Genomic DNA, 12,745 nt, shown 5'->3' on the forward strand with positions numbered 1-12,745 from the left:
AAAGGAAAGGGGCATGAAGTAATTAATAATGGTGGAATGTGATGATCATTACTATCCAAAGTACATGTATGAAGACACGATTTGGTGTGAATATACTATGTATACAACCAGAGATATGAAAAATTGCGCTCTATATATGTAATAAAAATTGTAATGCATTCTGCTGTCATATATAAATTTTAGAAATTACATAAAAAAAGAAACCCCATGTCAGGCAACTGGAACTGAGACCAAATATTATAACAAAAGATGTTTGTATCACCTCTATCACTAAAAAATTATAAGGGCTTTAGAAACTCTATATCAGGAATTGGAACAGAAATCAAATATATATTTATGATGTCACAAGGTGCAATAAAAGAAATTGGCTTACTCATCTGTCTAAGAAATTTCAAAAATATTGTCCTGTTTCAAGACAGTATTTCTGAAAGTATTCAATAGTCAATGCAAATGAACTATAATCATATTTCCTTCTGATCACAAATATTGACTCTTCTTAAAAATGTACTGGAAGAGTTAATTATTTCTTTATATAACTATACATACTAATCTCCCATATAGTTAATCTCCCATTGCTTTTCTGCTAATGCTAAATATACTTGTTAATATATATAATAACAATTACAATTTGTACATATATACTTAATATGTGCTAGGGGCTTTACTAATTACTTTATTTAATTCTAAAGTAACCACAAGGAAGGCATTTTTACACTCACAGATATTAAGTGAATTTCCTGAAGTTCACATAGTAAGATTTGGGGCCAGATTTCAACTCAAATTTTTCTTATTTGAGTATCTGTTCTCTCAATCATCATGCAAACCAAATCCTTCTTAGAATTATATCTATCATCTGGTACCACTGGAAGAAAGAATGATTTGAATACCTTGATATTCCATATAACTGATGCTTAAGATTTTATGTATCCCCAAACTTTTATGTTATAATTATGCTTGATACATACATTCCTAAAGCTATATTGCTATCTTTCTCTTATTTTATGAGGAATCTCCTGAAATACTTTTATATTTTAGTGCATTTGTTAAGGTCCCAATTAGTTGATCTAATAGAAAACTCAGTTTCAGTGGTCTAACATGATCAAAATTCATATTTCACTCCAATTTAATACAATATGAGCAGTATTTTTACATAACACTGAGACCAATCTCCTTCCATCCTATGGTTCTGCCATCTTCACTACAAATCTCTCAAGATCTCCCCTAGGGATCCCAAGTCTATAGGGAAGTCACTCTTGATTCTTAAGCCACTTTGGAACAGTAATAGCATACATAACTTCCACACCCATTCCATGAACATAAGTAGTTATATAGCACTAAGATACAAGGGGGAACTGAGAAACGTGGTTCTGGTTGGGTACCTGCTTTACAGCAACAACAACACTAAACATGGAAGGGAATAGAAATCTTTGGTTATCATTTTTCCATTTGTACCACACCTGGACAATCTAAGTGATGATACAATGGAAAGAGCACATACTGGCCTCAGCACTTACTAATGAAACAATCTCAAATCTTACTGCATTAGTCAGTTTTGTGATAATGTGACGAAAAAAATGGACATAAAAGACATAAAAGAGGAAAATCTCATTTTAGCTCACAGTTTCAGAATTTTAGTCCATGGTTGGCTCCAGTGCTCTGGGCTGGAAGTGAGGTAGAACATCATGGCAAGGAAAGCTGCTAAGTTAATGGCAGCTGGGAAGCAGAAAGAGAAAGGCATGACAGGAGAAGATAAACCCTTCAGGGGCACACTTTCAAAGATCAACTTCTCCAGCTAGGGCCCATTTAGTCCATTTAGTCACCAGTGGATTAATACACTGATAAAATCAGAGCCCTCAAAATCCAGTAGATTTCCCAAGCCCCACCTTTAAACACAGAGTCTTTGGGGGCACCTTCCAGATCTAAACCATAACACTCAATTACTTTGAACCCATTAATATATCTCTAACATTGAATGCCTATGTCACACTGTAGTTATGAGAATTAACTGACATGATGCATGTGCAATTATTTCACAAAATATATAGTTTGATTCTTTTTTTATCATCACCATCAAAATAAACATTAATAAAGCCCTTAGGCATTACTGTGAGACATGTTATTATTTCACATAGTACAAAAGCTATTTAATAACTGGCCCTCTATTTCTAAAATATATATGTAAACATTTTCATGGAATTAATCATTGTTCACTCTATCATTGTGGTTTTAACTAGTATTTCTTTCATTCAACTATAACATTGTCTATGGTATATCCAGAATTCAACAATTTTACTTGGAAGGGTGATCATGGGGTTTGTCTTGGAAGCCATTTTTGACTAGCAAGTATATATTTTGTTAGTAATTGAAAACAGTAAAATATTTTGAATTATAAAAGTACTCTTTTTCACTTTTTTGATAATATTGAGAAAATACAACAGGAAAAATCAAAATATAAGAGATTATTTGGGGGACAAATGGAGGTAGTGGGAGGTTTTACCTCTGTTTCAAAGATGTCTACCATTTGACAGCCTTGTCACTACTTACAATTTCTTACTTGTTTCTATTGTCATAGTCTTGGTCTCCTCTCTATTATCCTTCTTCTATTTTTCATTCATACTTTCTCCTGTGGTTTTTATTTGTGTCTTAGAGCATTACTAGACAATTATTATGTTTATTTTTAACCAATGGTGAACTGATTGATCCTATCACAACATGGATAATTTTAGTGTCTGGGTCTTCTCAACTATTTTCATTATTACTTATATCTTAAAGGACCATTTCTTGTTTTCAGAAACTTTTTTTTTTCCATTTGGTTGTTTCATTATGGGATTTTTCTGGGACAGGGTCTCACTATGTTGCCCAGGATGGTCTCAAACTCCTGGGCTCAAGTGATTCTCTCACCTGAGCCTATCAAGTAGCTGGAACTACAGATGTATATCACCATGCCCAGCTGCCAGAAATGTTTTTACCTTATAGTTCATTATGCTTCAGGTTGTCCCCCAAACTAATATGTGAATAAGAGAATTGTTATAAATTTTCTACAAAAGAGATGAGTGTAAAAAATCAAAATAACATTACTGATGGGAAAGTGAATTAAATTAGTTTGTTGACAATAGGTAGTAAAAACAACTTGATTGGTTTTTCTTTTTATTGAAAGGAGGTTATTTGTGTTTAGTGAAGACATAAGCACAAATATAAAAGCTGATTTCAAAGAAATTCTTTAAAATAGTACCATTTAATTTTAATTACTTTTCCTTCATCAATGATTCACATTTATTGAGCATCCACTGGAGCTTTTTGGACCAGACCATAAAAGCTCTCACTCTGTGAGAAATAAAGTTGCTGGAAAAGCCTCTTGAGTACTAATGATCACAAACATCCATAAAGCAAGTCACTTTGCATTACATGCCCTCAGAGAAGATGAAAATTTGTCTCTGTAATAAGCTAGACCCTCGTTTACCTAAGTGCATCAACAATTTACCATTTAAGGACATTTGGAAAGGATCAACAAAACTTAAGAATCATGACCAAAAACAATGAGACTAAAAGCTCATGAAATTTTCCATCCAACTTGGAAGAAGACTTTGTCTTTTCAGCATGCCTGGAACTTAACAGAAATGTAAGGCAGAGCATGGAGACTGTCACATGGCAGATACTAATTGTTCCGATTAAAGTCTAACAAGCTTGCTTCCCTGCTGCTCAGAGAATGTCTCTGACTTTTGATCCTGACATCTGTGTCTTACAAGAATTTCACTCTGCTCTGACATTCCTTCTGATGTTGATCCAGGAATTAATGGATTGTGAAAAAGCTGGCAGGATATCATTTAAAAAATAGAATTCCTAGTGTACAAGTGATGAAAAGGTATCAGAATTCACATACTTTGTGTCTGATACCAACACAATTCTCAGATTTGGATGTTTAGGTGTTTAAATGCTAGTCCAAAATAGAATTAAAAATAAAATTTAGCTGAAGTTCTCATAACAAAATAAAAAGTTATATCAATGTTCTTTCATTTTGGAGGAGTAAAATATGTTTTTGAAAAATGCTACAACAAATTTTGTATGAGATACTTTGGTCTGAACAACTACTTTTAATATATACAGTTTATCACTGTTTATATGAAATTCAGAATTTTTATATAATGGAAAATTTTGTTGAGAAAAACCAAAGGACTTTTAAAAACTATTTGAAACTTGCCCTGGTAATACTTATGCAATCTCTCTAATAATTTATGTTTGAAGATAGGAACAAGTAAATATTGACCAAAAGGGAAACTTGGAAACTATTTATAATTTTTAATTCAAAAATATTAAATTAAAACTGTCTAAAGATGTGTTTTAAATTAAGAAATTCTCTTCAGGATTGAAATTTTACACATCAGAAGATACTGCCTTGCATTTCATGGTTCTGGATAATTACTAGATGCCAGTGGATAACTTAAACATAGCTTAGATTCACTGACATTAATGTGTGACAAGCATTACAGAACATATTTAGTAATTTTAAAAGAAAAAGTAAGGGGATTTTGGAAAAACTAGGAAAAACTGCCATAGTGGCAACAATATAATATTTTGCATAAGGAAAATCCTCTTTTATGTCATAAGGGTCTAGAAATTCAACAAGTTAAAAAGAAACACAAATCAATGTAATTGTTAGATCTATAATTAATGTAAAAATTAATATGGTTAGGTATTTAAGTCATCTATTCAAGCAAATACCTAATTTTCATATTAAAAGGATAACTTTTGTTTTTTAAAAGTTACACATGTATGAGATTTTTGTTTAGATAGACAGCTTTGATAATTTTTATACTTTATCTCTTATATCAAGAAATAAGGTGACACATTCATTAAAACAAAAATAACAGCACACTATCATTGGCTATTAATAGCTAGCCTATATTGGTTAGTTGCTGTTATTATCTTAAACAATATTTAATTATTTTAAATTTTATATATTTTGTATGACATGTTAAGCTACCAAGCACTCTAGAAATATATGATAAGTAGCAAGTTCAGAATTACTGGCTCTTAAGAGAGAGATTTTCTCTGCCCAAATGTCTTCCAATTGGCTCTTCCTACACATCTCCTATTTTTCCACACTTCATAAAATCAAATGATTGTCAGTCTGCCCCATTAGACTATCAGGTTTTTCGGGACAGGGACCAATTCTATCATCTTTATTATTAGGTCCGTGGAATTAAAGGGAACATAGTAAATGTCTAATGATTAAAGGAATAAATGTGTTTATTTATTAGTAAATTAAATAAAAAATAAAAGTTTATTTTTTATTTCAGCAATTTATTTGTATCTGTCTTTTTTGTATGCTGTCTTAAATATTTCTTAAATAAGATATAAATATCTGATCTATTTAACATTATTAAAAATAAATAGCATCAGCATTATCAATAAATATATATTATATGCTTTCTCCATGTGGTCATTTTTATAAAAGTTGAACCTCTTCCATATTAATTACTCAAATATAACTTGAAATTTTTTAAAAGTATCAAGGTCTGTGAATGTAGATCAGTGGTAAAAGCATTTGGCTATAATGCACAAGGCCCTGAATTCATCCCCAGCACCATAAAGTAATTTTTTTAAAAAGTATTTAGTTACTTAAAGAGCTATCAAGCCTAGAAAATGTGATATTCAGATCAGGAAGAAAGTGTCATAGTATCCACAATTACCACCTGCACCTAGAATGGCTTCTTAAAGTCTCTTGACATGTGTCATTTTCAATAGTACACTTTTTTCCCACCTATCACTCCTAAAACAGACAACCATTGAATAAAAATATATCTAAAAGTGGTGCCCAAACTAAGAAACAAGAGAGGAGAGGGGGAAGAAAAAAAGACAATGAAACGTAAGATGAAGTGTTAAATCAGAACAGGCATGGCCATATGAAGACAAATAAGACTATGAAATTCATAAAAATAAGACGGGTTTAAAAGTGTGACATATGACAGTGGGGTAAAAATAAGACAGCTGGGAGGAAAGAAATGTAAACGAAGAGAACAAATTAGACAAGCCATTCATTTTCAATACTTAAAAGACTGTAGCTCACTGTCATCAGACAGGATGTGTCAGAGCTAGCATATCTTTTTTTTTAATGCTTCTTAGATTTTTTTTCTCTCTTTTTGTGTGTCTTTAAAGTATAAAGTGGCATTTGCTTTTAAATAAATCATTTTTAGGTTTCCAGGTTGCTTCAGTTTTATAGAGGCAAGAAATATAATATCTGTGAATTCTGAATCTTCTTCCATAGTGTATTAACTGTCAAAAACCTCCAAAACAATTTGAACCATAAGCCATGTAAAACATCAGGAAGGCACTCATACTTTGCACCCAGGTACCCTATACCACAAATCTCTACTCTAGCCAAGGTATGGTGGATACTGTGGCATTAAGTGCCTTCTGATTTGTGAGGCAAAGTACAAAACATCAGCTGCAAATTATTCTTGCCAAAAATGTTTAACCTGAATTTACTCAAGTCCTTAGAAAAAAGATATCTGAATCTGGGTCTTGGATATATAAGAGGTCTGTGGATAGAATTTAGGATATTCACAACCTTGGATGAAGTCTCTATTTACTCTAATTTCGTATTAAAATTTAACATGTTCTTCCATTATAAATGTAGACATCATTTTAAAGTTGGTTTAACAATACCAACTTTGGGTATTTGGAACTTTGCCAATAAGAAAAATCATTGATATTCTCATAAAACATTATAGTTGTATATATCTATGTGTCTTATAAAATATATATTAAAATATTATTTTCATACAACTTTGAAATAAAACAGAAATGGGAAGTAGAGTTTTATCTACTAATACTAAAAATTTTGCAAATGGGGTCCTATATTAGAAAGTATTATAAAGGTGATATATATTATAACTATTATACTAAGTACTATGATGGTCAATTCTGATTATAAAATACACAAAGCATAAAACAAAATATAAAACCAAGCTAAGCATAAGTTGGCCTATGTGTATGATATTTTTTTAATTATTTCTTCACAAGTAGAAATTGTACCACAAGTAAGTGTTAGTTGAGTTAGCCAGTTCTGAATAAAACAAGTAACCAAATAAAAACTACATCTTCTTTCCTCACCCATTGTACCAGCGCACCTGTGTCTGTGCTCGAGAACTTCATCCTTTTCCTTGTTACTGGCTCAACTGTTGGTTTTCTTGAAAGTAAACAATTGATCTTTTACAACATCAATTTTCTTTTATCTGATTATTGCCACTTAATATCAAACATACCTTAATACAATTCATTTAAACAAATCCTCCCAAGACCACTCATTCTGTCCTATTGCTCTGCTCTGCTTTCTTCAATGCTCCTTGAAACACTGGATCTCCTTTCTCCTTTCTTCCCACTTTCCTTAACTCACTCAGATCAGGTTTTCATCCTCACCACACCACACAAAGAGTTCTTAACAAGGTCATATGACCAACATCTAGTCAAGGCCAATGATAACCCTCTATTGTCTTCCCACTTTAATCCTCAGTCGAATTTGACATACTTCATCATTTGTTGGGGATGCAAATCAAGTCAAGATGGCGCCTGGCACTTTGCCAAGAGGAGTGGTTTGTGAAGCAATGCCAGGGAGCCATTATGATGATGAGGATTCCTTATTGGCTGACTGCTGTATCTAGATGATGTTAATAGAGTCAAGCTGTGTGTAATTAGTTAAGTATATATACCTCTGCTGTCCAGCAGAGAATCGGCTCCTGCTACCTTGGGTGCCCGCTACTTTGAGTTCTCACTCAGTTCCTGCTGAGTTCACTCGCAATAAAATAGCTCCCGCTTCAACCTTCAAGTTGCTTGTCACCTCTCGGTTATTTAGCCCAGCCGGACTACGGCAATCATTCACTTTTTCTTAAATATTTTCTTCTCTGAACTCTGCTCCTTAAGAATCACCTACCTATTCCTTCTCCCCTTCCTTACTCAGTCCTTCTTTTACCAAGCCACTGGACATTGAAGAACCTCAAATTCTGTCATCTGCCTTTTCTCTATTCCTTTAATCACAACCATTCCTATGGCTTTAAGTAATATCTATTAATAATTATTATACTTAGCTTTTCACTAAGATCTCTTCTGTTTCTATCTAATTCCCTATCCAAGATCTTTCCTTGACTAATGGTACAGCCCTTCCCTCACCCCAAGGCTTCTTTATTTCAGTAAATGGGGCCAATATTTTGGACTCAGGTCAAAGAACTAGGAGATATCTTCCATTCTTGTTTTTCCCTCATATCCCAAATCCAATCCAATAATATACTCTTTCCAAAATAAATCCTGAATCTTACTGTTTCTCATAATTTTCACAACATATTCCTCATAAATAAGCTTCTCTGGATACTTTAGCAGCCTCTTGAGTTGTCTACCTTCATCCCTATCCTCTACCAGTCCCTCCTCCACACAGAGATTAGCATTGTCTTCCTAAAACATTCATTATATCACATCACTTTCATGTTTAAAATTCCTCAAAATTATCCAAGGGTAAAATAGAATTTCTTATCATTTCCCACAATGTTCTCAACGATCTGCCTGACCTCCTCAAATTATGGAGGAAAGTATGTCAAAATTATAGAAAGACTTTTGCTAGGTAGAGTATGATTAAGCATGAAGGAGAGAGAGGCCAACACACAGAGAAACAAATAGAAAAGTCCAAGAAAGAGACAATGAGATGAGGTAGACCAAAAGAAATGAAAGTTAGCCTAGCCACAGTAGAATCATTTTTTCTCCTCTCACTTTCATTCTTAATGAATGTTCGAGAATAAATGTCTCCAGCCTCTGCCATACAACAGGAAACTCAAAAAGTCTAAGTTCTTCCCACATCCACACCCATACATTTCACACTTGAAGTCAATCATACTTCAAATACAGATTATGCAAGAATTTGATGTACTAGTTCTTCAGGTTTCCAGAACTCCCTGGCCTTCCCTGCTTCTTTTTCCCAAGTGCAGAGGATCCAGTCCAGGGCCATGGTAGGCAAGTGTTCCACCACTGAACTATAGCCCTAGCTCCTCTCTGTTTTACTTGAATGACCCAAGACTTTGCCCTCCCAAGCAAAGAGGTAGTTTCTTTAGTAGAAGATCCTTTTATATGGCTGAAAACTCTCTACACTACTGAACACCAATTGTTCCCAGTTCAAATGAGGTACTACACTCCTGTACCTAAAAAGTGTAGGTACTAAAGGAATGCATGTGACTGCATGACCAATAGGTAGTAATTATTGGGCTCCTACTGTGGATCTCAGAGTGGACCAAGCACTGTCACCAGAACTTTTCACATATTATTTCATTAATACTCACAGAACCTTATAGATATCTTCATTTAATCTATAAAACCCTAAAGCATAAAGGGAGTGTCTTATTCACAGTCCCATGTAAGAGGCAGAGTAGGGATTTGAACCCAAGAAGTCTGAATTCCACTGCCTCCCTGAATTCAAATATCTCTATTCCCTTGGAGTTCATTCCTTTGCCCCAACAAGGTGAGTTGCATAACTTTTTAGAAAGCCTATTAATTTGCTAGGTTGATCCATGAGCTTTTTCAGAACACATTTGTGGCTGAAACTTTATACAAAGAAATTTTTCTCATCTATAGATAATCATATCCCATGATTCAATGAGCATATTCAAGAATCCACCTTTGTAAATCATACTGAACTTGGGGATCTTAGCTAGATTATCTTCACATGTTCAAGCTTTTGTACTTTTCACAGGACATTATTCAAACTATCTTCACTATAAAAATCTATCAATGTGTAATGACAATTATCAAGATAAAGAATATATTGTGTCTTAACTGGCTAGACTAGGATTTACTTATTCTTCCACTTATGCTCTTCATATATTTAACATAAACAAATATTGATATATACACAATTGCATCTTTAAAATCAGGGACTAAAATCCACATCCCTACTACTACCTAATTTGTTTTTAATTATTTCCCTCATTTCCCCATCTTACCTCCATCCACTGTCTTAAGTTCTGAGGCCTCAGATTTGAGAGTTAATTACAATGTGAAATTAATCAAACATGCTTCTTGAATCAAGATTATGTGAGTTAATTACTTATGGATATGCCTAATACTTTATTCTTTAATCAGAAAAATCCAAATGGAATAATTGATTTCAATATTTTTAGTCTCCTGCATAGAAGCCATGGATGGTTTAGTTTTACTTTTTGTATTTTTTTTTACAGGAATTCATGACATGAACTTTATTTGTAGTTATATAAATTAAATTCAATATGTAAACTTCAAGGGTAATTCATAGATGAGCTTAAAAGAGTAAGAAAGCTAAGCATAGTTAAGAAATTATTCTCTGTATTTACAACATAAATAAATTTTATGGTAGTAAAATATAAACTTATATTCTTGGCATAACTATAAAACCAAATTCATATGAATTAAAGATTAAATTTTAAAATAAAAACACAAGGAAAATATACTCTAAGAAGTATAATGAACATGTAATATGTAAATTTTATTAGTGTAGTTTAATTTAAAAAGCACTATTTCTTAAAAGTTTCAAAAGTGGTTAAATAGAAATTTAACTATTATACATTCAAAGGTCATTAGAAAATTTAAAGACAAATGACAAACTTAGAAGAAAGTGTATTATATTTCTATATGAAATTGTAATTTAAATAGACCTAACCCCAAAAAACATGATTGCAATGTAATAAGAAAAACATGAACAGAGATAACTGGACAAAAATGGACGAGCAAGTTATAAGAGAAATATAAGTGATCAATAAATACATCGAAATTTATATAATTTATATAATAATCAACAATTTTCTAAATGATATAACTTTTCATATATCAGGTTGACAGGAATGAATCAAAGTAAGGATGCAAGAAAATGACACATTGATGTTTTGATACAATGTAAATAAGTAGAAACTTCTTGAGCTATTAGGCAATATCTGGAGGAAAATTAAATGTGTATATTATGTGTTTCAATAATTCTAATTCTAGGAGTTCACACTTGTATTAAGCTGAATTTTGAAAAACTTTGGGCACAAGAATGTTAAGGGCAGTACAGCAATGCTCATTGCAAAGGAAATTGGAAGCAACCTAATATCTGTCAGTAGTTACATATAAGTATGATATAAGATGTCATCAACCAATATTATGTGAAGAGGGAACCTCTGTAAATGCCTTTGCTCTCCCAAGAAAAAGCTTCAATCTTTCTCTGGATCCTTTACTTGCTTTCCTTATTAGATGATCAGGACATAGACATGCTAATTGGTGGAACTATGTAAGGCCCTCTCTTATATAAAGGTCAGCCTGTCTTCTCTCTCTCTTTCTGTGTGGTTGGTAAACTTCTCTGCCAGGGCAGTAATTTGCTGTCCTCCAGAGGAGGCATACAATTCTTCAATCACTTCATTTCAGGATGGCGGATAAATCCAATTCAGGGGCTATTTTAGCCTCACATCAAAATCATCTAAAATTTAGCCTTACCGATAGTAAAATGAAGACTAGATTTTAAGTTGCCTGGATCCTGAGTCTATTTATCCATTCATATCTAAAGGGGAGTTCATTTCATCTCCAAAGCCTAACACAGTGAAAGTTGTAGTCATTAGAAATGACACTTTCTATATGCTAACATGGAAAGAGGAGTATGGTATAGTAAATAACAAAACAAGTTACAGAATATATCACTTGTATGAAGGAAAAGTACTTATTTATATTGTGTATATATTTTATATATGTGTACATAAAGAATTATTAGTATGTATACATACACATACATGTGTGTAATACATATTACGCATATGAATATGCCTAGTAAATGTTAATAACATTTTTCTATAGGGAATAGTTAAAGTGAGACGGACTTTCATTTTACACTTAATAAATTTCTGTAATTTTACATAGATCATTCATTCACTTATGTGACAACTCCTACATTAAAAGAAGATAAATGAAAAATATTAATTTCCTGTGAAAAAGAAGAGCTACTTATTCCCAAGGCCTTGTGTTCCTCCCAAGCACCACACACACATACACACACACACACACAAAAAAAAAAGAGAGATTTGTTTTTACCCCAATGGAGTACGACCACAAGGGGACTTGTTCTTTCCATTCTACTGTTGCAAACAATATGTTTACATAATTAGAAATGTGTGCATATATAATTCCCCAGACTATTACAAAATAAGGTCATTTTCACATGGGTTTACTGAGATGAAAATCCTGGAACAATGGTTAATATTTTAACCATAAGAAACTTTGTCAATGAGCCATAAAATAATGAACAACAATGATTTTTTTAAAACTACATTTAAATATGTGTGATGTAAAAATAGATGTAAAAATTTAAAATGTGGAGTTTAATTTTTAAATTACTTTTTCAAGAGTCAGATATATCATACCTCTTAGGGATAGGATCAGGTGGGATTAAAAGTGGTCCAGAGATAGAGTGAAAATGTCAGGGCTGGGTTGAGGAGAGGAATCTCCTGGCCACACCCCCACTAAGCATTATGCAGATCACAGAGCTACACAAGCTCTAATTTCCCCCAAGGATTGATGAACAAGTATAAAATAATAGGAAGTGACAGGGAACAGATGACTGAGGTCTAATGTAATATCATTTAAAGAGACAATATACTTTAAATAGGTCTTCAGAAATTATAGGTCATAAATAAGATAACAGAAATGCGTTATCATTTTAGTTCATTAACCTAAGGCTTTTGTTAAAAGAAAAGAATTATTCATTCTA

General features: G+C 32.6%; 1 protein-coding gene across 1 annotated transcript in view; it reads right to left on the minus strand.

Moving 5' to 3' along the window:
* The window catches only part of DCDC1 (doublecortin domain containing 1), a gene marked incomplete at both ends in the record, with an annotated part of 489,436 nt that overhangs the window by 368,807 nt on the left and 107,884 nt on the right, over positions 1–12,745 (minus strand).

This window comes from Spermophilus citellus, assembly GCF_964194105.1.
Source record: "Spermophilus citellus genome assembly, chromosome: 2".
Taxonomy (NCBI): domain Eukaryota; kingdom Metazoa; phylum Chordata; class Mammalia; order Rodentia; family Sciuridae; genus Spermophilus; species Spermophilus citellus.